The sequence below is a fragment of the Cydia pomonella genome, unplaced genomic scaffold (assembly GCF_033807575.1).
Source record: "Cydia pomonella isolate Wapato2018A unplaced genomic scaffold, ilCydPomo1 PGA_scaffold_207, whole genome shotgun sequence".
Taxonomy (NCBI): domain Eukaryota; kingdom Metazoa; phylum Arthropoda; class Insecta; order Lepidoptera; family Tortricidae; genus Cydia; species Cydia pomonella.
The window spans coordinates 415,442-441,047 of record NW_026907847.1 but is presented as its reverse complement, the minus strand read 5'-3'; the positions used below and the strand labels follow the sequence as shown (position 1 = coordinate 441,047).

Sequence of the window (25,606 nt, the reverse complement as noted above, 5' to 3'; positions counted from 1 at the left end):
TCAGCCTATGATAGGTGAACTTTCCGAATAGGAGAGATGAAAAATGACATTACTATTGTAAAGTATTATTGTTTATTGAGATTATCGATTATCGTTGTTTTTTATTTTATTCATTGTATTTAATGTCCCTATTTGCCCAGATTCCCCTTATCATTTTAAAAACGGATAATTATTTATCATCGATGACTGGAACTGGAAGAGGTATATATACTTAGGTAAAAATTGTTTCCGACTTTATCCCCGTACAGCTATAGCATTAGGCGTTAAAAAACTTACAAAGGAAATCTAAGAATTCTGAAGAAAAAAAAACGCGACAATACGGAGTACATGTATCAGCAAAACGTTGATAATGCGTATTACTCATTTTGTGAGGCAGCAAATTTGGCGAAAGAATGATCCGGGAGCATTCACGGAAAAGTAATCTATTAGGATGAATGGCCCTATTCAATTGTATAGAGTCAAGGAAGGATGCGAAGCAAAATAATAGTATATATGCTATATTCTTGCTATATGCTGCGTTTTTCGGTGTTGATGTAGATTAGAAAGCTATATGATTACTAGAGGGATCGATCATATTATTGTATGATTTCAAGAAGTTATTACGTTTATACCTATTAACTAAATTCGTTTTAAGAATTCATGAGAATTTTGGAGAGAGTAAAAACCACCACCACCACCGCGTTTGCGGGACATTTTCGATGACTGCCTTAGGGAAGGGATATTCCCCAAATGCGGGAAAGAGGGAAAGTTGTGCCTGCTGCGGAAGGAGGGTCGCCCAGCTGACTCTCCTTCAGGGTACCGCCCCATTTTCCTCCTGGATGAGACGGGAAAAATGCTTGAACGCATTATTGCCAGGCGTGTAATCAAGCACTTAGAGGACACGGGCCCGAACATAAGTGTCAGGCAATTCGGGTTCCGGGAGGGGCGGTCGACGATCGACGCAGTAAGTACACTGAAAGCCTTCAGTGATCGGGCAGCGGGTAAAGGAGAAGACGCAATAGCGGTGTCCTTGGATATTGCAAACGCTTTTGGCTTCCTCCCTTATGAGGTAATTAAGGAGGCACTCCGTTACCACCAAGTGCCTCCCTATCTGCAGAAAATTATAGGACACTACCTTTCTGAAAGAGTAGTGCTCTATCAAGGAGCGGACGGCCTAAAAGAGCGCAAAATGGAGTGCGGCGTTCCTCAGGGGTCAGTGCTGGGACCCCTTCTTTGGAACGTCGGCTTTGACTGGGCGATGCGAGGTGCACAACTCCCCCGCATGGTAACCATTTGCTATGCTGATGATACTATGGTAGCCGTGAGGGGGAAGGAATATAATGAGGCTCTGAGGCGGGCAGCAGAGCTACAGAGCTGACAATAGGGAGAATAAGCCTCTTGGGGCTAAAGGTGGCACTGTCTAAGACGGACGCCGTGATCTTCGGAGGAAGGGGCTGGCCAGTACGACCCAACGAGGCGCTCCCCATAGGGGAAGAAGCGGTCCAGGTTAAAGCCCACATAAAATATTTGGGTCTTATTCTGGACCGCAAGTGGGACTTTGAGGAGCATTTCTCACAATTGACTCCTCGGCTCGTCGGCACAGCATCTGCATTGGGCCGCCTGCTGCCAAACGTGGGAGGGCCTCAAGCTCTATGCCGGCGCCTCTTCGTAATGGTGGTGCGAAGTATGGCGCTATATGGGGCGCCGATATGGGCAGAGCGCCTAAAAGGCAGAGCAAAGGCGCTCCTCCGAAAACCACAGAGGATAATAGCCCAGAGAATGGTCCGGAGCTACCGCACGGTGGCGTTTGACGCTGCATGCGCTCTCGCGGGCACTTTACCATGGGAGCTCGACGCGAGGCTCTTGGCGGAGCGATACAGAGAAAGGGTATAGGCCAGGAATGACGATGACGATCGTCTGGCTCCACAAGAGATAGATGCACGGCGAAAGGCGGCAGCCAAAAGGGAGCGGAACCGGTGGAAAGACCAGCTGGAGGACGCTCCATATGGTACCCGCACCATAGGGGCGCTTCTCCCGTCATTCGACAACTGGCTGGACCGGAAAAAGGGGAACCTAACATATAGGCTGGTGCAGGTAATGACCGGACATGGCTGTTTTGGTCATTATCTGCATCAAATTCAGTAGGAGCCATCAACAGTCTGCTATCACTGTGGCGAAGAGGATGATACTGCCCAGCACACCCTTGCGGATTGCCCTAGTTGGGCCTTAGAGCGCCACGAAATGGTGGCGATATTGGGGGTGGATGATCTCTCTCTGCACAGTGTGGTGTCGTGTATGCTGAGCAGCGAGAGATCGTGGGATGCTGTCACAAAATTCTGCGAAATAGTGCTGCAGAAAAAAGAGGTAGCGGAGCGGGAGCGGGAGCGCAAGGAGCGAGCAAATGCGCACCCACTCCGGCGTAGACGGATGGGGAGAAGGCGGTTACAGTACCGGGGGGACGGCACGGTAGAATGGTCTTGCGACCCCGTGGCGTCCCCCAATAACGGTAGAGCGGGCAACGCCGCAGGGGATGTTAGTGGGTATTCTCTTCCCCTCCCTCTGTTTAACAGAGGGAGTACCGGGAGGAGTGAGTCCCACATACCACCCCCCAAGTTGGCCTTCCCAGCCAGGGGGTGAGATGCGTAAATGCATTTACCCCTGCGTGAAAAAAAAAAAAGGTTGCGAAACCTCATGCGAAACACCCCGGTCGCCGGCAATGAATTTTCGTACATTTGCTTGCCTAGGCCGTTATTTCAATAAAAAAACCAATGTTTTTTGTTGTTTACACGCTTTTTTTGAGAACACAAATCGGCCGACCGGCCGGGATAGTTATTTTATATTGCCTCTGCCGGCAAGTCCCTTTATCCCGGCCTTGGTATTAATGTACTATTAAAGACCGCGCGCCATTGTTGAATTAACACAAGAAATGTAATTTATCAAGGACATACAATTTCCATCGCCAATCTATTTACCCGGCAGCAATGTGGCGCGGCAATAATATCAGTTTATTAAGACACTAGATACAATTTTGCCTAACTAGAGCACTCAAACTTTGAGCTGGCATTAGAAGTGGGGGAGGTACCTACACTTTACCGAACACCCATATTATTTTTTAAATAAAAGACCTGTCAAAAAATGTGGTAGGATCAAGGTATTCATTATATAAAATAAAACCAATAAAATAAACCATATTCAGTGATAATTAAAATCCTGCTTTTTTATCAATTTAAATTTGCCATTCTTAAAGTTTAATGTATTGATGTGATTAGTAATTGTGTCCATACTAAAATAAAATACACTACTCTAACACCAAGGCAAAATGCCTGACATGACAAATACCAGTAGGAATTTAATATTATAAATATTGTGAATAAATAATATGAATATTAATAAGGTAAAACGGATAGACAAAGATACAGGCAGACATTGCGAAACGAGGCGTTGAAGACGGATAAACCGGATCAGTCTGATATTTTATTGTAAATAAAAATGTTGAGATAAGCAGAGCTTGTCTAATTTTGAATCACAAAAGGCAATCCGCGTGTTTGTAGCTTACATTTATGTTCGTTTTGAGAGTTTGTTAAATATGGATACATGGTTGATTCTGTTTGATTTTTTTAATAACGTTTCCATTTTCTAAAGAAAGTCAAAGAAAAACTAAAATGCCAATCTGACTCATTTTACGCTTACGTGGAACAGCGTAGTCTATAATAGTGTTATTTCATCTCAATAAAATAAAGTTACAACATTAGCTAGAATAATTAAAGAGCCATGAACCTATCGTAATCTTTTAAGTAAGATAAGAAGAATAAGAGTTGAGTAATTATGTACCCAAATAAATATATGTACCCCCCCCCCCCCCCCCCTACGGAATTGCTTGCGGCAAAGAAGTAACTAATACTTAGCCACCGGCTATCGTTTTGATAAATAGAAAATTTAAGTAACGCCTATAGAAATATAACATAATTTTATCGATTGTTACTCATCGTTTTAGACATACACTGTTTATAATAAACATACATGTTTTAATAGATATAGCTAGAACGGGATTTTTTTTTTCATTTCTTATGCTCTGAAAGTTGGTCATTGTTGATCTAAGAAGTGTGCAGAAATTGGTATGTTTTTGCTCTAGAGCGCTGTATTTTCTAAGTACGTTTTTTTTCTTTATTTTTACGATAAGCAATGAAAATTTTGGTTTTAAGTGAATTTGTTGCTACAATTTTCATTCTAATAAATAACTCCCCATTCCATAAATAACGATATTTTCTGGTTACCCTCAAGAAATACTACTGAAGTTAATACTAAACTTAGCCGTGTTTTATTAAATGCACATGTATTTTACTTTCCTCGTATTCAAAATGGAAAGTAGAGTGTTTAACTCGGGTGAAAGGCACTATTTCAGTCTCGGATTATTGGCCAAACTACCTCCGCAGCAATGGGTGCCTTTCATCCCTTGGTTAACAATTTACTATTTCGACTTTTCGAGCATTACACATTCAGCCTTTTATTTCCCTTTTGCAGCACTAATATAGACTTCCAATAATAAAAATATGTTGTCAAAATACCTACTATGTAACTAATGTAATGTGACTGCTAAAAAGTATCACTATTCCCACAAAAGTAATAACAAGCCTTATCCGACTTCGAGGTACCGTAATGAAATTCAAAAGTTTCCTAACCTGTCCCCGGAGAACTCGTAAATAAATTTGAAGGACTCGAGTGGTAATGACGTGTTTTGCAACGTATTTCAGTGTAAACGGACAGGTTTGGTCGCGTTGCTGATAAATTAAAGGTGTTTTTACGGTCCTCGTAAAAAATTGAGGTGTTTTTCGCAGTTGATTTGTGTGTTTGTTGTTTTATTATCATACCAATTAAGACTTGAAGTAAATGTATTTATAAGGAAAATAAATAGTAATTATGAGGTATTATATAAATATATATGTTTTGGGAGCCAAACACGAATAAAAAATAAAAGCAAAGTACCATGCCGAGCTCGTTGTATTTTTACTCAGAATAACAAACAAATTCTACAGTAGATACAACCCTTCCTTCAACTTAGGAAGATATTTTTGAATGTATCTAACGTTTAATTACAAAAATGTGCATGATTTGTCTTACTACTTACGATATTTTACCTTAAATAGTTTTGAATAATCTGATAAATTAATGTATGTAAAGTGATATAAAACATGCTCACTCTCTAGCGAAATAATCACTAGTACAGTCATATATTTGTAGAATATTGGCAGCGAATATGAGGCGTGAAATTCAACAAAAGTATTAACTGGCTATAAAACTGACGCCTACATTGTTGGCGTATATCACATGAGTATGCAGCCTAGCTAAAAGCCTAGCACACATATCATAACAGTATTTAATCATGAGTCTAGTCATAACTCTTTGCCGTCTAATGAATAGCATTGTTGTGAAGGGTTTATTCAGTTACTTAATTTCAGAGTCACATGAACCTAGCCGCCGCTATACAATCGAAGTTAAGAGGCAACAGGAGTGGTCATTTCTCCATACAAACGTAATCGACTGTTTCCTCCGCGGTTTTTGAAGCTAGGAGGTTTTCAACACAGATTATTATTATTAATATATGTGTCAGACTGTTTTTTTTTTTTTTGTTTCTTACGGAGCCCAGACACAGATAATTTTATTACCATTTAGATCTCAAAATTTCGTTATATTTGGTTAAGTTTTGGAGAAGAACAGTCGAATACGAAACATCGTTTTTTGAGATCTTTACGTAGAATTTTTCGCCTAACCTGGCATTTTGCTTATCGTTCTAGTTTTAGGAGCCCCTTCCGTTAGCGAGACGGATATATTCACCTAAAATATTTTAATCTCACCTCCCGTATTCTCTTAGGGTCCCCGGCAAGCTCTGGTCTCTGTATAGAGACCAGTGTTTGTATAAACGTAGTTACTCTCTCATTTTAAAATGACTACCTAGATTGTTCTGAAACTTTTTACTTACAATAGGATAAGGTACGAGTATATCTACTTCTGTAATTAGTTTATGTAGCTTCAGATACAATAGTTAAAAAATCTGCGAATTTAAGTTTTTTATACAAAACTTGTTTTACTCTTAATTTGTTTGATTTATAAACTGGGACTATATAAACTAATTACAGGACTATATATACCTCATCTCATTGTATTTGAAAAGTTTAATTACAAGCCAACACGTAGTTTTAAAATGAAAACGAGACTCATACATGAGAAGGTGAAATTCGTCCGAGTTGCCGGGGACTCTTAAGATCCAATTTCAAAACGACTCGCCGAAATGACATGAAACTTGGCATGGACATTCAAATAACTTATATCTATATTTGGTAGTTTTCGTTACTAGGAATTTAAGTAGGAGCAAAGAAAATAGAGGAAGTAAACGTTGTAAATACAAAATTAAATATTCGCATTATTTTTATTATTTTGTATTACAATTAATAGCTACAAAAACTAATACCAGACATACATGTATGTTACTTAAATGTTCATGTTATGTCCGCTTGTTTTAATATGAAAGCGTAATATCCATTGTATGAGAGCGGCTTTTTGGCGGAGGGTTCGTGAGACTGTTAAGGTGACATATAAATTGCGACTGCAGCAATGTTACTGCTGCTGTGTTGCTGATGAAGCGTTGCAGCTGCGAGAAACGGGCGAAAACTCTATCAATATACCTGCAATATAACAAATATAAACTTTTTTTGCCAACGAACTGTATTTTTTCCTACGCAGTACATCATCAATTCTAACTCGAAAAGATTGATGAATTAAAACAATTTAAGAGGATAGTTGACGACCGCTTCTCCATACAAACGTAGTCCCCATTTTCTTCCCTGGATATTGACATCATGGAAAATATTTTTATATGATTTATTGTAAATTAACCATAGCTTTGTTTGGCTTTTTTGGTTTGTATTATTATTAGGTATAAGAATTAGGAGCGAAAAACAAACTCCATATTTTTTTTAAGCTCCGAAGTTTTTAATAGTTAAAAAATCAAACAAAAGACAAAGGTGTTGTTAATACACATCAAATTGCGTAAAAATATACTATATAATATCAATATCCAGAGAGGAATCCAATATCTTGAGGTATCTTAGATGTCGCTTTTTGAACACAGTATCGCGCCCCTATACACCTCCTAACATTTCATCAAAGTGTCAAAAGGCCTACGTGTTCACGTAGAGGCCTACGTGTTAACTTTGGCTCCGCGCATAATTCCCAAATGCCCGGAACACCCATTGTTCCGTGATGGGTAGAGACATACAAATAAGAATATGTATTGTTTTGTATGCGTTTATTTTTTTACATTCATAATTATTAAGACCCTAATCTAAGATTCAATGTTAATTAAGGAATAATAAAAAGCCCGCAATAAGTGGCGAGCTGTTGTGGAGTAACGAACAGAGTCGATTGGGGTCTTATTTTCTGGCGTGTCTTCGTCGGTCAGAGTGAAGCTTCAAGGGGCAACGGGTTCTCACTCGCAGGACTCTTAGCTCTGGTTTACCTTCATTGGCTCCGTCCAAAGGCGAGTCCTTAAAGCTATATGCTCCAGGGGTGGAAGTGTTAAGGGACATGAACGCCGCGGAGAAAGCGCAGCATATCTCTCGACATCCCTGGCCGCGTAGCCAACGTGCATATCGTTCACGCTCCGTGGCGAACGAAACGCAACTGTCACAGTCGCACTAATATGGAAGAGTGATAGAGAGAGAGAGATGACTACGCTACGCTATGGAGCGTTAACGATTGTAACGTTGGCTACGCGGCCTGAGCCGCTCACGCCAGTGTCACGCCTGGCCGTTTTCACGGTAGCGAATCCTTGTTTATGGAATGTTATTTCAGGTGTCCGGGTCTGTCTACAATAGCCCAGTATTATTATCCACCCAAACTAAAACCATAGACAATGGTCATAAAGTGTACTGACACTTTCACTTATATCAAAAATAGCCTCCAATACCTGCTGAGACCGGTTTACGGATATCTATTGTTGTATCCGTGAATGGGTTCCAGCAGGAGTTCTACATATTTATATGTTCTTACTATTATATAGTTTTAGCTGTATTTTTGTCTCAGTTATAAATGAGTGTGCCCTGGCGTTGTTACGGTACAGTTGTAACAATGTTTTACTGTTCTAAATCTGTGTACAGTGGTCGCAGCCGATACGTCAATAGTCGGGGAAAATTCCCGAGTACGCGCAATAAATCATTGGAATTGTTCCCAAACAATCGTGATGGATGCTGGGCCGGCCGTTTTTAACCTAGCGATGGGGATAACCTCGCATTTGTCAGGAATGGACTATACCTGATTTACATAGGAAAAAGCATTGGAAGTACAGCTAGAGATCCTTTTCTTATACTCAGTCCGTTTATTTGTATAAATCTGATTATTAAAATATAGCGTTCATTCTTTTGGGTATAACCACGAAACCAATTTTTATGTAATCAGCTATTGTAATTAGGATAATTATTGTAATCTATACTGATTTCAACTTTCACGATTTTTACACATTATTAAGTTTTAGAAAAAGGACTTAATTGCGTATTAAGTTTTAAGTTCACTTCCGCCGATTCGAGACCGGCGTTGTCCCCGTGGTCTAGGAGAAGACTGGCAAACGTTGACATCAACATTGCGCGAGTTTTTTGAACTACCCGCACTTGGTCTTGTTTGTTGGTATTGGTGGTGTTGTTGGTTTCTCGGAGGTCAATTTAAAGCCCCGTTCAGTCCCGTTTCTATAATTTAATAATTATTGTAATCTGTTATTAAGTGTTTTTTGGGTTCCGTAGCCAAATGGCAAAAAACGGAACCCTTATAGATTCGTCATGTCCGTCTGTCTGTCTGATTATGTCACCGCCACTTTTTTCCGAAACTATAAGAGCTATACTGTTCAAACTTGGTAAGTAGATGTATTCTATGAATCGCATTAGGATTTTTACACAAAAATAGAAAAAAAAACAATAAATTTTGGGGGTTCCCCATACTTAGAACTGAAACTCAAAAAATCTTTTTTCATCAAACCCATCCGTGTGGGATATCTATGGATAGGTCTTCAAAAATGATATTTAGGTTCCTAATATAATTTTTTTCTAAACTGAATAGTTTGCGCGAGAGACACTTCCAAAGTGAAAAAAATGTGTGACCCCCCCCCCCCCCCCCCCCCCCTGTAACTTCTAAAATAACAGAATGAAAAATCTAAAAAAAATATATGATATACATTACCATGCAAACTTCCACCGAAAATTGGTTTGAACGAGATCTAGTAAGTAGTTTTTTTAATACGTCATAAATGGTACGGAACCCTTCATGGGCGAGTCCGACTCGCACTTGGCCGCTTTTTGAATATTGTTATCAATTATTTCTGAATCTCTTTCAATTGCTCCAAGTTTAGGAGGACGAAATTACCCTTACATGGATACGTTAGCATTTATAAGACATGTATGTTATATTAATACACACTACACTACTTATATAATCAAACGTTACCATATCCGTGATGTCTAAACAAATGAATACCTGCGAGGTTTATTCACAAGCAATACGATAAATTAATACAAGTTCCAACTAAACAATGCTCATCGAATGAACTTCCTACAAGCTTTATCCAGTCTATTCACAAAGTTTTCACAATTACTTATTTCTGAACTTGACTGCAAGTTAGACACAATGGGAGCAGAATAACAACCGGTCATTAGGAGTCTCTAGGGCCGTCAGATAGAATAAAACGAAGATAAGTAGGTATTTACTACTGACACAAAAACATGGGTTTTGTTATACTGATCAAGAATACGTTCCCAAACAATAAGGACAATCATAACTTTAATAATTAGTTCGAGCCATGCCCAGTTATTTTAAGACAAAGGCAATCAAATAATAAATAGTTACACTAGCCATGCCTTCCTTAGAAGCCCTTTATATTTTTTACGATTGTAACCAAGCACCCATACATTATCTTCACCTATCAGCGAGTATCTTCTACGTTTATAACAAATTAAACTTTACTATTTAGTGCGAAAAAGTAGATATATCGCAACGACTGAACGGTGATGAATTAAAACACGACCGAAGGGACACACAATATTTTGGACTTTCTTAGCGATTATTTCCAAAAGTATACACTGAATCAAAAACGCTCTAATGTTGTTTTTAAAGACATATCGAATGATGTGTGTTATTTTGCTTTTAGTTACAGGTATGGAGTGCCCCTCTAAATTTTATTTTATTTTTAATTTCTAAACTAAGTAGTTTTAATTTTCATTAAAAGTTTAGTTTCCGAGTAAAATTGCTGTCACATACTGGCAGAGGAACGGACTCAGCTCCTGTTTCACTAAGGGTCCCCTAGACCCATATGGTGGAAAATTTGCTGCCTATGGATGAGGTCTTAGTGGCTCAGAAGGCAGAGTGCTGAGTATCGATCCAGAGGCCGTGAGTTCAAGTCTCACCCAAGATAGTAATTTTTCCACTTCTCAATTTATCCTAAGCTTAAAAAAAACATAACCTACGATTAGATTCAGAGGCTTTAATCCTAAAAAGTTTATTATAGATACTATTTTAACGGTTACGGTTTACTAAATCCCATGCGTTCGCGTAAAGTTAATACAAATACGTTGATTTCATTACTTTTTGCAGCAGTTCATAGGTAGGTATAAATGTTAGGCAGGTAAGTTTAATTGTGTAAGTAATGAAAAAGGTGCGGGTACAGCTTGCTGGATATAAACCCGCCCTTGGTCAACTAATTAGAGAGGTATCGGTATTATTTAGCGAATCATACATTTGACATAAAAAAAGAGAACATTTAGTAGGTAACAAAAGTGTTTACGGGGTAGTTAACACTGGAACCGAAAAATAATGGTATTCTATAACCATAATTATGAAAATAACCAAGGTTATAGGATACCACTATGTTTAAATAACAACATGTATATTTATTAAGACACTGCGTAACCTAGCGTAAATTTTATTCCATAGGTACTTATCTTGTTTGCACGTTGTAAGTGCGGCCGTTTTCTACCACCGCACGATTTCTCGTTCAACCAATCATCATGCACTGTGCGGTTTAAAAGGTATGCCGCGATGGCTTCGGCTGTGAGCTTTAGTAAGATTATTCGAAAAAGGAGTGTGTAGGTTTTTAAACGGACGGTGACGCGCATGTAACACCCGGGTACGTAGCCAAAGTGCCAATCGTTAACGCTTCGTAGCGAACGAAACGCAACTGTCACTGACGCACTAATTTGGAACAGTGATAGAGAGAGATGACTACGCTACGGAGCGTTATCGTTTGGCACATTGGCTATGGCTAAGCCCCCTGACGCCGCTTGTAGATGAACGGTGTTTTCAACGGACAATTGTCCATGTTCAGCGACGTTTCTTGGGTATAGCTGTCGTCAGCCACTGCGAACCACGTTCGACGTGTTGCCTCTCTGTCGCACTTGTAAATTCATGCGTAAGTGTGACAGGGAGGCACCACGTCGTACGTGGTTTTCGGTAGGCCCTCTGGACGTAGTCGCGTAACACGGTCCGTTGTCCGGCGAAAACACCGGATTTTACATCGCATCGGATAACAATCGCTATCGCTTCGACAACGAAACGCTTTATGTCTCTCTATCACTCTTTCATATTAGTGCGACATTGACAGTTGCGTTTTGATCGCTACGGGGCGTAAGCGATTTTCCCATTGGCTACGCGGCCTCAAGCTGCAGGCCTCCACAGGCTACGGTGAATACTTACTATGAGGCGGCCCGTTTACCACTGAAGTACTTGAAATATGTGATATAAAACAGCTAACGAGGTTACTGGAAAATTAAATTTGATTTAAATTTAAATAAACCCGATTGATTTTTGATTAACTACCGGCCGTTTATAAATTAAAATCCTACATTCTAAAGGTTATTCATATGAAATTGATATTATTTTGTTTCGGTTCATTCCTTCTGAGGTAATATTTTTACAAATAGTTTTTATATGCAAAATTAATTCCTATTTCTGAGATTTTATTTTCAATATTCTTGTATGTTATACATATTTGTAGAAAAACATTGAACTCAAAACACCCGAACATATCAATTTACGCACAAGCTGCCTGTTAAAATTTCAGTGAAAATGCTAAATATACCTTTAACATTTACCGTAAAAAATACGATATTTTTATTCTTCTCACGTTTACCGTTAACGTGACACAGGGTATAATTTGGGGTTGTAAATGAACGTAAACATTTGAAGACCGTTTTAGAGATCCTTTTAACGTATGTGGCTTAAACATGGCGTAGACATGATATGAAGAAAATAAACACCTGACAGATTTTTATGATTGACCGAGCGTTAGCGAATGTCTCCTTTTCAGCACTTTCAGCTTGGTCAGAAATGCTTTCGTATGACTGGATGTTCTCCTCTACAGATCGCAATTCGTAACCGATTCTCGTGAAATTTTGTGAGCAGGTTCAATGATGAGTTTTTTTTTGTCGATTTAGTTTTTGGAAAATTTTCAACATGGCGGAGTCATACATTTATTCAGTTTTAAGCTATGCTCGCGAGGTCTACATCTCACAAAGCCACTATTTGGAAGCCGTACAAGCTCAATTTCAAAGAAAAACCGCAAATCGATGTAGAGTTTACTATTTACAGTTTGCTTTCTTGGGGTTAGATATCAAGATATTACTTACGTATCATTTTTGGTATATTGTACAAAATAAATCAGTTAGGTATATCGTATCTGAAGGTGCTCAAACTTAATATTTTGTGTGAAAAACTAAACAAACTATACAAACTGATAAAAAGGCGCCGTAAATGGGTTAAACAGGTATTTTATGAAATATACCGTATTTGCAGTACAGTCCCACAAGTCTCTTAAAATTAGTACTGAATCTGAAAAATAGTTTCTGAAAAAAAACCCCATTAAAAAAATAATGACTCAGCACTCCCCTGCTAAGGGATTTTTTTTAGGAACTGCGGGTCAAAAATTTTGTTTTGACCTCTAGTATGCGTGTGCCAAATGGCTAAACTGTACATCGATTTGCGGTTTTTTATGCGTGTGGTGTGTTTTATGTGGTGATTTGTTTGACTAGTTTTATGCTTTAATGAGAAACTTTTTTTACATTTGGAATACATATTTTGACGACCTGTCTGGCCTAGTGGGTAGTGACCCTGCCAATGAAGCCGATGGTCCCGGGTTCAAATCCTGGTAAGGGCATTTATTTGTGTGATGAGCATGGATATTTGTTCCTGAGTCATGGGTGTTTTCTATGTATTTAAGTATTTATATATTATATATATTATGTATATCGTTGTCTAAGTACCCTCAATACAAGCCTTATTAAGCTTACTGTCAATTTGTGTAATAATGTCCAATAATATTTATTTATTTATTATTTATATTTACATACATAGCGTAATTTTACTAATTCAGGTTTGAATGGATGACGACGTAAAATACGAATTAAGTTAGAAATCTCAACATGATCCAAACATCTACGGAACCTGCAACCGGCATAACAATTAACGAACATTATAAAGGGTATGTTTTAATTAATCCGCCGTTGGTTGAAAACAAACGTTACACAGGAAGCAAATTTTCAAATATTTTAATTACAGCTCGTGATATGGCCATAGGTTGTTTTAAAAGCGTTAATACCACCAGGAAATTGTCAAAATTTGTAGTAGCATCAAAATTGAACCGTATGACGCCAAATATGGCGGTCATATGACAAGTTGCGAAATCACGATGTGAAATTGTGCCCTTGTAGACACGTGTACGCGTCATTTGAGCTCGTCCAATTTTATAGATAATGGCGGTTTGGTCACGTCGTTGGCTTGGTGACGTCCTGAACGATTAACGATGCTTGCGCAGGCTATTTTAAAACATGGGGTATTGGTGTTTCCATGGTGTAAACAGTAAGGTAAAATATAAATTGGTAATACAAATAGGGGTTCCGGCTTCCTGAGAAAATAATGATATCGGTATAATAATATAAGTATGTATTACCGAAATTTAAACTTATCTTTACTCCTGGAACAATTGACTTATATGCGTTTACGAATAAAAAATATTCAGATATATAAATCTATTCTATTAATTTATTACCTTTAAAAACCTTTTAGATATCTACTTACTCACTTACTCACTTTTTTGTAAATAATGTCAATCGATCTTGATTTTCCTAAGGATCAATTAATGGAAGGTAGAGGCTAGGAACATATACCAAAAATTGTCCGACAAAAAACCATAAATAGTTGGAGCTACAATACCTAGAATATTTGAGAAAAAAATCTAATCATGACAGCGCACTTCACTCCGTCAATAACGCCTAGGTTCTTAGCTACTCTAGCGCTACTCTGGAGAGATTTGGAACTATTATTTATAGCTGACAGTTGGACACTTTTGCAATAGTCCTGCCTAAGGAAATTTTGTTCCTTGCCTCTACCTTCCATAGATCAAATGTCTATATAGGACTCATGGCATTTAAGCAACACAAAGGTCAGCAATGTGATTTAAAGTTTGACGCTCGCAGTCGACGATTGAAACGCCTCTAACAAAATGATATTGTAATGTGACGTCACATTACATTAGTCTGCCTTAAATATATGGAAGATTAAAAAAAATGCTATTTTGACGCTGGAATAATATTGCTTTTATGGATATAGTTGTCATACAATTTATTTTTTAATAAAATTAAGGAATCGTATGGTACCATTAACATTTTTATTTTTGAAAGTTAAAAAAAAATATTTTTAGGAGACTTTGGAGCCTTGTATTTTTTATAATCTGAATATGTTTTTTTTTAATTCCACTTTTTTATAATGGATGGCTCATTTTCTAACCATTTAGCAATATTTTATACCTACCTTTTTACTTAGGTGTGCCAATAAAGAGTATTCTATCTATTTATTTATCCACCAGCGCCGTTCGTCATCTATCCTGACACTTTCGATATCAGAATAAAGATGAAGATGGTGACCGGGACTTACTAGACTTAGTAATATTCGTACTATAAATACAAGTACCGCTAGATGAATAATTTATCAATATGCGGCCTTTTATTATTGTTTTGTACAACAAAGGGCGCAAAATATCTGAAATACTCGTAGCCTTGTTAAATATGCCTAATGAGCGTCGCATATATTTTTTCACGCATTGTCCTTTACTTTATAAAGCAGGAAGCTCTGTTGTGCATCCGTACATTAACTTGGATAAATGTTTAGGTTTCTGTAGTCTAGTTTGATAGCCAATAATAGGAATATTGTTGAAATTTTCATACGTTAAATGCTTAAAACATGTTGAGTCGAGGGAAATGCAATAAATAATATATTTATAAAACTACTTCGGTGTACGCAGTCGGGTAAATCATCCGAAAGTGACAACCTTAATGGCTCCTCTACATGATGGCCCAGCGCCGGGCCAGCAAGATGGCCCTGCGATGGTTGAAATACCACTACACGATGGCGACATTCAGTTGCGATCTATTCGTTTTCCAAGATGGACGTGAAAGCATTAGCCGCTGCAGAAATTTATTTAAACGCCACGTACCAACATTTCCTTAATCTGCACAATAATAATGTAATTAAATAGAAATGTCGTAGAAGATGGTGGATGGATGTTATCTATCCATCGCAATAAATAAATAACTACCTTTGATGTGCGGCCGAAAAACCGATACCGCGGCCATCCCATCGCCATCCCGCCGCGCCATAAGCCATCTGACACCACTACTCTCTCTACACGCTGGCCCAGTTTAGTGGTCCACTATGATGGTCCATCGTGTAGAGGAGCCATAAGCAGTTTTTCGTAATGGGCAATATGTACTATAATAATCTACGCATCATGTTTTATGACAGAAAGCCGGAAATATTCATCAAATGTTTATACATACTCGCATCCGTTTTTTAACAAGGTTTTGTCCGCAAAAATACACACTACGTACATTTGACAACCCGATGAAAATTTCCGACTTACCTACGAAACACATGTGATGTGTGTTATCGATCGTGTCCTCACAAACATAACCTAATTTCTATTAAAAATAGTGTGTTACTATAATTGTTACAGAAGTACATTTGCCTACATAAATGTATTTTTGGGCAAAAATACCCCTTGAGGCAAAGTTCGCTATGTTGCCGGTACATGAAGAGCAGCTAAAACATTTGCAAGATATTTTAAAGGCACCTAGGTGTTCGTCGCGTAACTTTCATATCACTTATATACGTACATACATATTTACTATCACAGAAGTGACATATCATGCTCAATTTTGTGGGTCACAGCTTTGCCCAAGAATTTGTCCCATCCATCATCGACTTCGGTGACCGATCGCTTGACTAACTCGTTTTCGGTAAGTTTACGTAATATCACACCCTTTTATTTTGGTGCCCATTCTGTCATGATAAAAATAGGGCTGTTACATGTAAAAAAAAATAAGATTATCACTGCTGTTGCTAAAGGTACCTAAGCTCCCGAATTTAATCGAGACTTAAATTAACTTTTGGAGATTAAATGGCTCCAATGATTTCATTACCTGTTTTTAAAGTTTCTGTTTTATTCGTGTCGTATGAAGATTGCATGACTTTTTTGCGCGTGGTACCTGCTTAGCAATTTTTTTTTAACTTAATGTACCTAAGATTTTATGTCTTCAAAAGTCTCCGTTAAAAACTAAAAGCCTTAATTCATCTAGGAAGATAAACGTTAAAAATGACCTAGATTTCTTACATCAACACTCAAAATTCAGGATTCTAAAAAACCGGCCACATGCATGTCGGCCACGAATAATCGAAAGTTCCATCCATACCTTCATAAGACATGAAAAAGCCCTACAAGCAAAAGGGGCGCAGCGTTTATAATTTTTTTTTTAAATTTTATCGCTCCTATTTTTGCTTTTTATCAAATAAAAAAATGTTGAGAAATTCTCTTGAGAAAAATAAAAACTAAATATCACTTCATACAAAAAGCTCCACTCCGTCACATTTTTTGGGGACAAGGTTACACGGTACAAGGTAAGGTACCGGTAGCAATTTTAATAAATAGTACCTTGTCACTACAGTGCGTGAAGCGGTTTCAATCCGAAGGTCGCGGATACAAATTCCAGCTCCAATGAGTTTTCTGAACATTTGTACGATAATCATTTGATATTTACCAGTCCCTTTTCGATGAAGGAAAGCATCGTGAGGGACCCGGAATTATTCTAATAAGGCAGTTCCCCTCTGGCTTGAAAGGTTAGATAGCAGTATCTTTCGTAAAAAGTATTGCTTATTAGTTACCATGCGGACCCCATACTGGGGCAAGAGCCGTGGCAAAAAGCCGGAACAACGCTAGGAATAAAATTTGATGATACCGTAAGTCACTATATAAACATATTAAAATTGATAGCAAACCGCACATAACTAAGATAGATCAAATTTAGTTAAGGAATGGTGTAATTTACAAACAGTATTGGTTCATACCGTTGCTTTCTTGTAAGTGAGCGGGCTCTTTTGTCATAAGTATGATAAAATTGTTTAATGAGATCCCAACCTACAACACTTTACAAACGAAATAATTGTCATATACAAAACGAAAAAAATTACCAAGGCCTCCAGTGCTAAGGGGGGAGAGGGGTATAGTTTAAAATATTTTTAATTTTCAAATGACACGTTGTAATTGTAACACACATACGTTGTAATCTGTCAACAGATCTGTAGGCCATGCTAAAGAAACGACGCACGTTTCGAAATCATAAGCCTCCTTTGGCGGGTTTCCTTTGAAAGAAAACGGGTGCTATTTGCACATTAATATAAGCCTACGAACAGGTACATAAATAATATTTACTTACTCACTTCCCTATATATTTATTATTTACGGAGTTTTAGCACTTTTAGCGACATACTTATAAATCTTTATGATCCCCAATAGCATTGCGAATGCCTGAAATACTAACCTATATCAGTCCCTTCTATTTACCAAAGGACTACCTTATTAAAAAAAAATCGAATGTATTATTTGTAGCAACAGAAATGAAAGCTGACAATTCCTCCCAAAGTACTGACATTCGAAAGAAAACTAAAACTGCATTACTGTCGATGCGGCGTTGTCGCGGGCGGGCGTTGTCACTGTTGATTTGTACGAGGTGCTTTGTGTGTTGTTCGATATATATATGTACTACATATACCTCAATGTGTTCGATATATTTTTGGACTGTGTGTGTAATGTCATGCCATTTTTTATTAAATTGTATATATGTACATTTATTATTCATCAACCCTTTGTTATAAAACTTTTTTATACTGCTGGATTTGTAAAATATATGCAACTCAAAAAAAATTATCTGTGTGTCTTTGATGCAACTATAAAAATAAGATATTATATAAACGATTTTATGGAGCAGGTAATTTCGAGAACACCTGGGATAATTTCGACTGAGTGTAGAAGTGATTTTTATGCAACAACTGTTCAAGATTCACTTTTTTGTTGTTCCAATTTACTCCTTAAAAAGATCTAATTGATTCATGATAAAGGAAATGTTTTTAGATATATAAATTTACCCTTTTTAGTTTCTTCTGAGGTCAAAGTTTTTGTATAATTACAACTTGATCGTTTCGAATGGTTATATCCTTACATAATTTCAACCTTCAAAAAATGTTAAATAAAAAAAGATTTCATATACCTATGTAATTGTTAAATATTTGCATGAGATATCTTCTGAATGATTGCATAATTTGTCCCTTGAATCCGTATCCGGTCGCAACCGATAGGATAAATTTAGAATCAAAAGACGGGACCAGTACTTACAAATAGATAGGAATATTATATTTCACTGTCAAAGTAAATTGTACATAACACGACTTAAATAAGAGAAAAATGAATGTTCCTAGGATCACAACCCTTGACAATGGACAATGAAAAGTTAATTTGAAATTCCGGTGAAAACAATAATTATTTATATACAGATGGTTTACTTATTAAGCCTGTGTTGTTTATGTTACAATATCCTCACCAAATCCTGTTATTACGTTCCTGTCACAACCCATTATCTGAAAATTCCTACGAAATGGAATTTGGAGCATATTTTTATTACCCCGCGGACAGCCGTGCCTGATAATAAAATTTTAGGAGCATGATAAAAGAACAGAGAGCGAAAGCTTTTTCTGTGTATTGCAAGTAAAGAGCTTATTTAATGTACCTAAAGTAAAATTATGAGGAAGTATTGTAGGCGGTGTGGTATTTTAACAGAAATAAATATTTAAGTAGTATTTGTTAATGATCCTGTACTGTACACTTAAATAAAATAAAAATTATGTTGGGGACAATCTTACACAGGTCAACCTAGCCCCAAACCAAGCAAAGCTTGTACTCTGGGTACTAGGCGGCGGGATACATACTTATACAAGGTGCCCGTGAGCATTGCGAGAGATTTTAACGGTGCATTCCTGATGGCAACGAAAGCACAAAATGTTATATGACTTTTAGTGAAATTCGACAAAAAAAAAATTTTTTGTTTTTTTTTCCCTTTTTTTTAACACTCCTGTACATAAAACGTAATTTTTATTGATAAACACATAACCTAAAATTAACTACAATGATTTATTTATTTATTTGGGGTAGCCTCTCGAATAAATTCTCTACGGACTCGTGCTAAGCCTGCAGTAGGCTTTGATAATTAATTTCCCAGAATGACCAGAATGAATGTAAAGATATTAAACTTAGGGCTTGTTTCACAATATCCAAGTTAAGTCCCGAATAAGCTACTTGCTACTTATCTGACGAATAAAGTCATCGTTGGCGTTTCACAATATTTAAATAAGCTTAACTGGTAGATAAAATGCTAAATTTTGAAATAGGCCCTTAACAAAGTGACATTTAAGGGAAGAGAAACGTATTATTTAGACTATTTATTACCCGTATTATTTATAATAACTAGGATTTTTCGTATCAGCCTAAAACAAATGTTCACAAAGTTACGTCACTCTCAGGAGTAGTCAACAGGAGCTCTCCGTATGAACCAGCACCGAAATTATTGTTTAAATATTCCAAAGTGTTCAAGTCTGTTAAGTATCTCACGAACTTAGTCGCCGTCATATAGACATACTTAATCGAAGTTACGCTCTCACTTCAAAAAGACATTCTAAAGACATGAAAATGTACAAGAGCTGCTAGAAATTGTACTAGCCTTGCTAAGAAACAAGGAAATTAGAGCGAGTAGAACGGCCCGATTTGAAGATTTTTCGATTCCACTGTGACCCCAATAAGATCTTTCTACAATATTTCTAACGTCAAAGTGACATTGGTTGCCCAAATCGAGCTGCTTCTGTCAATTATTCGACATATAAACGATATCTAAATGAGAACTTATCTAAAGCAGAATTTATCGTTTTCGTATCTCATTCTTCAAATCGGGCCGGAAGTTAATCGAATTTAAACTGTCGTGTGACAATTTTTAGCAACCAAGACTACTACCCGTTCGCGTCAAGTTGGTCGTTATCTCCCGACCCACTTCCCCGCAACACTCCCTCTGACGCCTGATCCATTCGGCTTACCACTACTTATTATTATATACTTAGGTAAATCTAATACAATCACAAAAAATATTAAATAAATTAAACATTAAAAAATAAAGCATGAAATTTTGTCGTCAGTACTAGTAATTGTATCTGTGACGTTATCATGTAACGGTCGCCGACGGCCAACTTGAAGTGAACGGCTAGCACTCGTAGTACCAGACTGATATAATATATATTATGATACGTATATGTATTCATGTATTTTAAAACGTATGGGAGCGGCTTTTTGGTGGCGGGTTTATGTGACTCTTAATATTAATTTTTCATCATCAAAATACATTTTATTGCAGTGGAATATAAGTAGATTTATTATGAATATGGAAACTGGAAAGTTTAAATATATCGAACACTGTTAAAGCTTTTATTCACGGGCCACACCTTTGTTGACATGAATTTCGTGAGAATCAGAATCAGACTTATTGAAGATGTTGACAGAATTTCTCACCAGTCTGCTCTGTCTGCGACAAAGAGCATAATGTCACGCTGCACGTTGGATACATCAGTCCTAATACCTAATAGAAGTAAGTACACGCGATTAAATCCCGATTTCGTTAAAATTATGAGTGTAAAATCGAGTTCATTTAAATCAATACAAAACTTAGCTGTACCTATACACTACTAGTTACGTACAAGCAGGCCAAAGGTTCACTGAAACTCAGAAGTCTTGTGTTTTCGTTTTTCATAAGTTAGACTTAATTTAGCTGTAATATAGAAGGTATTTCTGGTGAGGCCACAAATTTTATATTTATTACCCTATAAACTGAAATTATGAATTGAAATAAATTTCCTCGCGAAATTCCTTTAACTTAAATTGAAGTTTTACGACACAATGGCGTCTTACATTATTATTTAGGAGAAGTAAAAAACGACTCGTGACAGGCAAGCAAAATCGTCTCAATCTACATTACCGGCCTACTAAAGAGCAGGAGAAATATGTTCCAACACGTCCAAATTTTATTTCATTTCAGTATCCTACTTTAATATTATTAACTTGTGTAACGTGCTCCTAGAAAGACCTTCCTAATTACAGTTTCCTAATTATAGGCAGGCTCTGAGCATTTGCTGCAATACAGTCTCTTGCGTCGCCCTGCGCCTCTATTAAAAACTGAAATCTGTGTATCATTCGTTAGTACGCCACGAAGCCTACATTTACTAAAACTTTATACTACATTTGGTTGGTTTAAATATCAATTATATTCTGAAGTGTAAAATAAAGTAAGGTAAGTAAGTGGTAAATAAAGTAACCTTTTTTTATTAAGTTCTATTTATGCGCATTTTAGATAATTATGTCACTACTTGTATCTCTAGTTTCCATTTCAAGCTCCTCAATAAATATCTACATATCCTTTTCTATACATATAATAAAGCTGAAGTGGGTCGAAAGTCTGTACATGGTAGATATTCGAAAAAAGTAGGCTGGGGATACTAAGAATCGTTAACAGAACACGTTCCAACAGTTTTTAGAATTTTTGTCTGTTTGTCTGTTTCTCTGTTTGTCTGTTTATTTGACCTCGCATCACGTGAAAACTGCTGAACGGATTTTGATGAAAACTTTACTAATCTGTCGAGAAAATACCCGGCCAAGTTATAGGCTATAAAAATTCAATCCCTAGAAGGGGGGGTAGCCACTACACTCGATTAAGTTAAGTTTGCACCTGAATCTTATGGCGCTACTTAGAAAGGAGGTGCAAACTTTTACAACAAATATGTGCTACGAGTATCGAGTACCCTGCTAAACTAACAGATATGATGCTGAAATTAAGCTACAGAGGAAGGATTTTGCCAAATTAACTCTAAAGTTAGAAGAGGGGGGTACGGATATCAATTCAATTTCAATTGTGTTGATGTAATAATACAACGAAATTAAACGACAGTAAATTAATTGCCATACATTGCACAGTGCCATCTTTTGGGAAACTGAGTAAAAATTTAGTAATTAAGTAAACTAATAATTTTTAAGAAAAAAAAACCGACTTCAATGAGATAGACCGGTGAAAGAACGATTATTGTTGATTTTTGATTTCATACAATTAAATTAAAAAGACAGCGTCCTACGCCTAATTATGTAGAAAAGGAGGTAACATGTTTTTTTTTGTCACTGCACCCACCTTGACACATTTCAGATTTGTCCTATGGTTGACTGATAAGATACCCGCAATAGGGTATTCGACTGTATTTAAGATAAATTATTTCACACCATGCATGAAATAAAGCACCAGATAATTATTAAAAAAACTAAATAGGATAGAAATATAAAAATGTGTCTTGAAAACCTAACTGCTTGACAAACATGCACAGAGAACAAATTGCCAAACGTGAACTATGCATCGTTGAAGAGTTCCATTCTGTTCATCATGAACAGTTCAATGTCACTTCTACAAACGTAAATACTTGATTTGTTGATGAAAATACAAAAATCACTATATATATGCCTTTCAAATTTGAAGAGTTCCCTCGATTCCTCATGGACCCCATCGTCAGAACTCGAACTTGACAAAAATTTGTCTTGAAAATCTAATTTACTTAACAAACACAGCGAAGAGGACAAATCGCCAAACGTGTACTGTGTATCGTTGAAGAGTTCCATTCTGATCATCATCAGCAGTTCCACTTCATCAAATGTCACTTTTTTAAATGTAAATGCTAGATTTGTTAAATAAAATACAAAAATAATTATATGTATGACTTTCATATTTGAAGAGTTCCCTCGATTCTCCTCCTTTTGAAATCTTGAAGTCAGTTAAAAATTAGTTTACTTACATAGGTAGTTAAGTAGTGCCAAAATCAACACATATATCAACACGCGTATAATTACTTAAAAAAATATTTTCTCCGTCATGAATTATACCTCATCGTAATTTTATCGTATCCATATTCATACGTATCGCCTCTTTTAAGCACTTAATAATGGCTACGAACGTGGGTACTATGAAAAAAATAATCTCTGATGTTTGCGGTGTAAATGTCAAACGATTTGGGACTCGCATTTTATACGCGTTAAAATGCCATAAGAACTAAAAACTGAAAATGCTTTCCCGAAAAAAAGCGAACCTTTCACGAAAGTCTCGCAACGCATTGAGGTTACGAAACTATAGCGACGATCGTGATTTTAGGCGTAGCCACAACTACCAGAGACGTTATGCATCGTTCCATCCATTGAAAACCTCATTCGGAGCGTGTACGGAGACCTGAGCCATTCTTGGGTTTGTGAGAGATCCATACTCACGCCCATAGAGGAACGGTCCATGCTCACGCAGAAAAATGAACAGGGGGAAATCGAAGGTGAACATGCAGTATATAATTCCATTAACACTGTCTTTAACTGTAAACAAAATGTAAATACTCGGCCTCAAGTTTTTGATATCTACGAGTATTCTCCTTTCCTCTAATCCTACTTCTAACTAATATGTATTACACCTAAATTCGATAGTGTTCGGAAGTATGGTTTCTATGGGTATATTTCTTACCTTTTCATGCTTAGACTGATTGGTCTGGAGCACCGATTTGGATGATATTTTCCATGGACATGATTTGGATAGGTACACTCAAGGACGTAAAAAAAATACAAAAGTGGAACTGTATTGTCCGATATACATCTACTACTTTATGTCGACGAATTTGAAAAAAATAACAATTGATTTTGGAGTGTAGTTTTATTAAGTGGTACCTAATTGTAAAATATTTTACAATTAGGTTACTGACAGACCGAATACCACGCGGGCGGAGCCGCGGGCACAGCTAGTTATTACATAAAGAAAAAGACTTCGAAAATTGAAAATCATTATTGACAAAAATAAAATTATGAAGTTAACGAGACAGTATAAAAAACAAGAATAGATTGTCTTTTATTTAGAGTTTATTATAAACCGGCAACTTTCAAAAACTTTACCGAATAAATCAACCGTTCGCGCCGTTTTAACTCTTCACGTGTACTTTTTATAGCTTATTAATATCAAAAAAACGTGGTTAAAAAATTCCACTTACCTACCCGGTGTTTCACACGAATGCACTCATCACTTTATCACTCACTGAGCACGATTCACTTCATCCTCCAGGCACAGCGCGACGCGGGCACTTTGCACGCGCGGAATACAACCTCTGCTCCCCACTACAGCGCAGCAGCCTCCGCGCCTGCGCGCAACCTTCTGGTATTTACGAACTTTGGATTCTGGTTACTTTACTATGATTAATAATTGGTACGTTAGGGTCCTGCTGTCGCTAAAAAAACTTTGGTACTTTATTTTAACGGGGATCATACTACAGTTTTCTAAAATTATTTCTGAGATTATTAAAAAACTTTGCCTAACCCCTAAACACTCATTTTAGGTAACTTATCAATCTGTCTAGAATGTTTAAAATTGGTGTAATTCTTTTATCTATTTTATTTATTTTCTAAACCTTTTTTTGAACACCTTACAGTACAATAGGCAGACTTAATGCCATAAGACTATTATGTAATGTATTGACAGCCTTCTAACCTAGTCGATAGTGACTCTACTGCCTACTAAGCAGAGGATGGAGGTCCCGGGTTCAAATCTGTATATAAATTTCCTATATTCCCTAAAGCTGAGCTATGGTGGCCGAGTGGATATGACGTCCGACTTTCAATCCGGAGGTCGCGGGTTCACATCCTGGCTCGTACCAATGGGTTTTTCGGAACTTATGTACGAAATATCATTTGATATTTACCACTAGCTTTTCGGTGAAGGAAAACATCGAGAGGAAACCTGCTTACATCTGCGAAGAAATTCAAAGGTGTATGTGAAGTCCCCAATCCGCATTTGGCTAGCGTAGGCGTGGGTACTATAGCCCAGGCTCTCTCGTGCATGAGAGGAAGCCTGTGCCCAGCAGTGGGACGTATATAGGCTGAATTATTATTATTATTCCCTAAAGCTCTCTTCAGACTACACAACTTACAACACACACATATGCATGCAACAAATCAAGGCCCCTGCGGCCAAAACGTATCGCACCATTATTTATTAATTTGCCTGTTGACTGATTAATGAATTTCCATGACAACAGACCCTAATATTAGGACGCTCTACTGAACGTTATTAGTTCGGAAAGTGTGCCCCTGAAGGCTGGAACTGTAATAGGTACGTGT

At 37.2% G+C, this 25,606-nt stretch overlaps 1 protein-coding gene across 1 annotated transcript in view; it reads right to left on the bottom strand.

Annotated features, from left to right (window-relative positions):
- Positions 1-25,380, bottom strand: part of LOC133533842 (uncharacterized) — a 166,226-nt gene extending 140,846 nt beyond the window's left edge. The window contains exon 1 of the mRNA XM_061872900.1: positions 24,484-25,380. The gene's annotated coding sequence lies outside the window, so the exon portion shown is untranslated. The remainder of the gene's footprint in view (positions 1-24,483) is intronic.
- Positions 25,381-25,606: the final 226 nt, after the last annotated feature.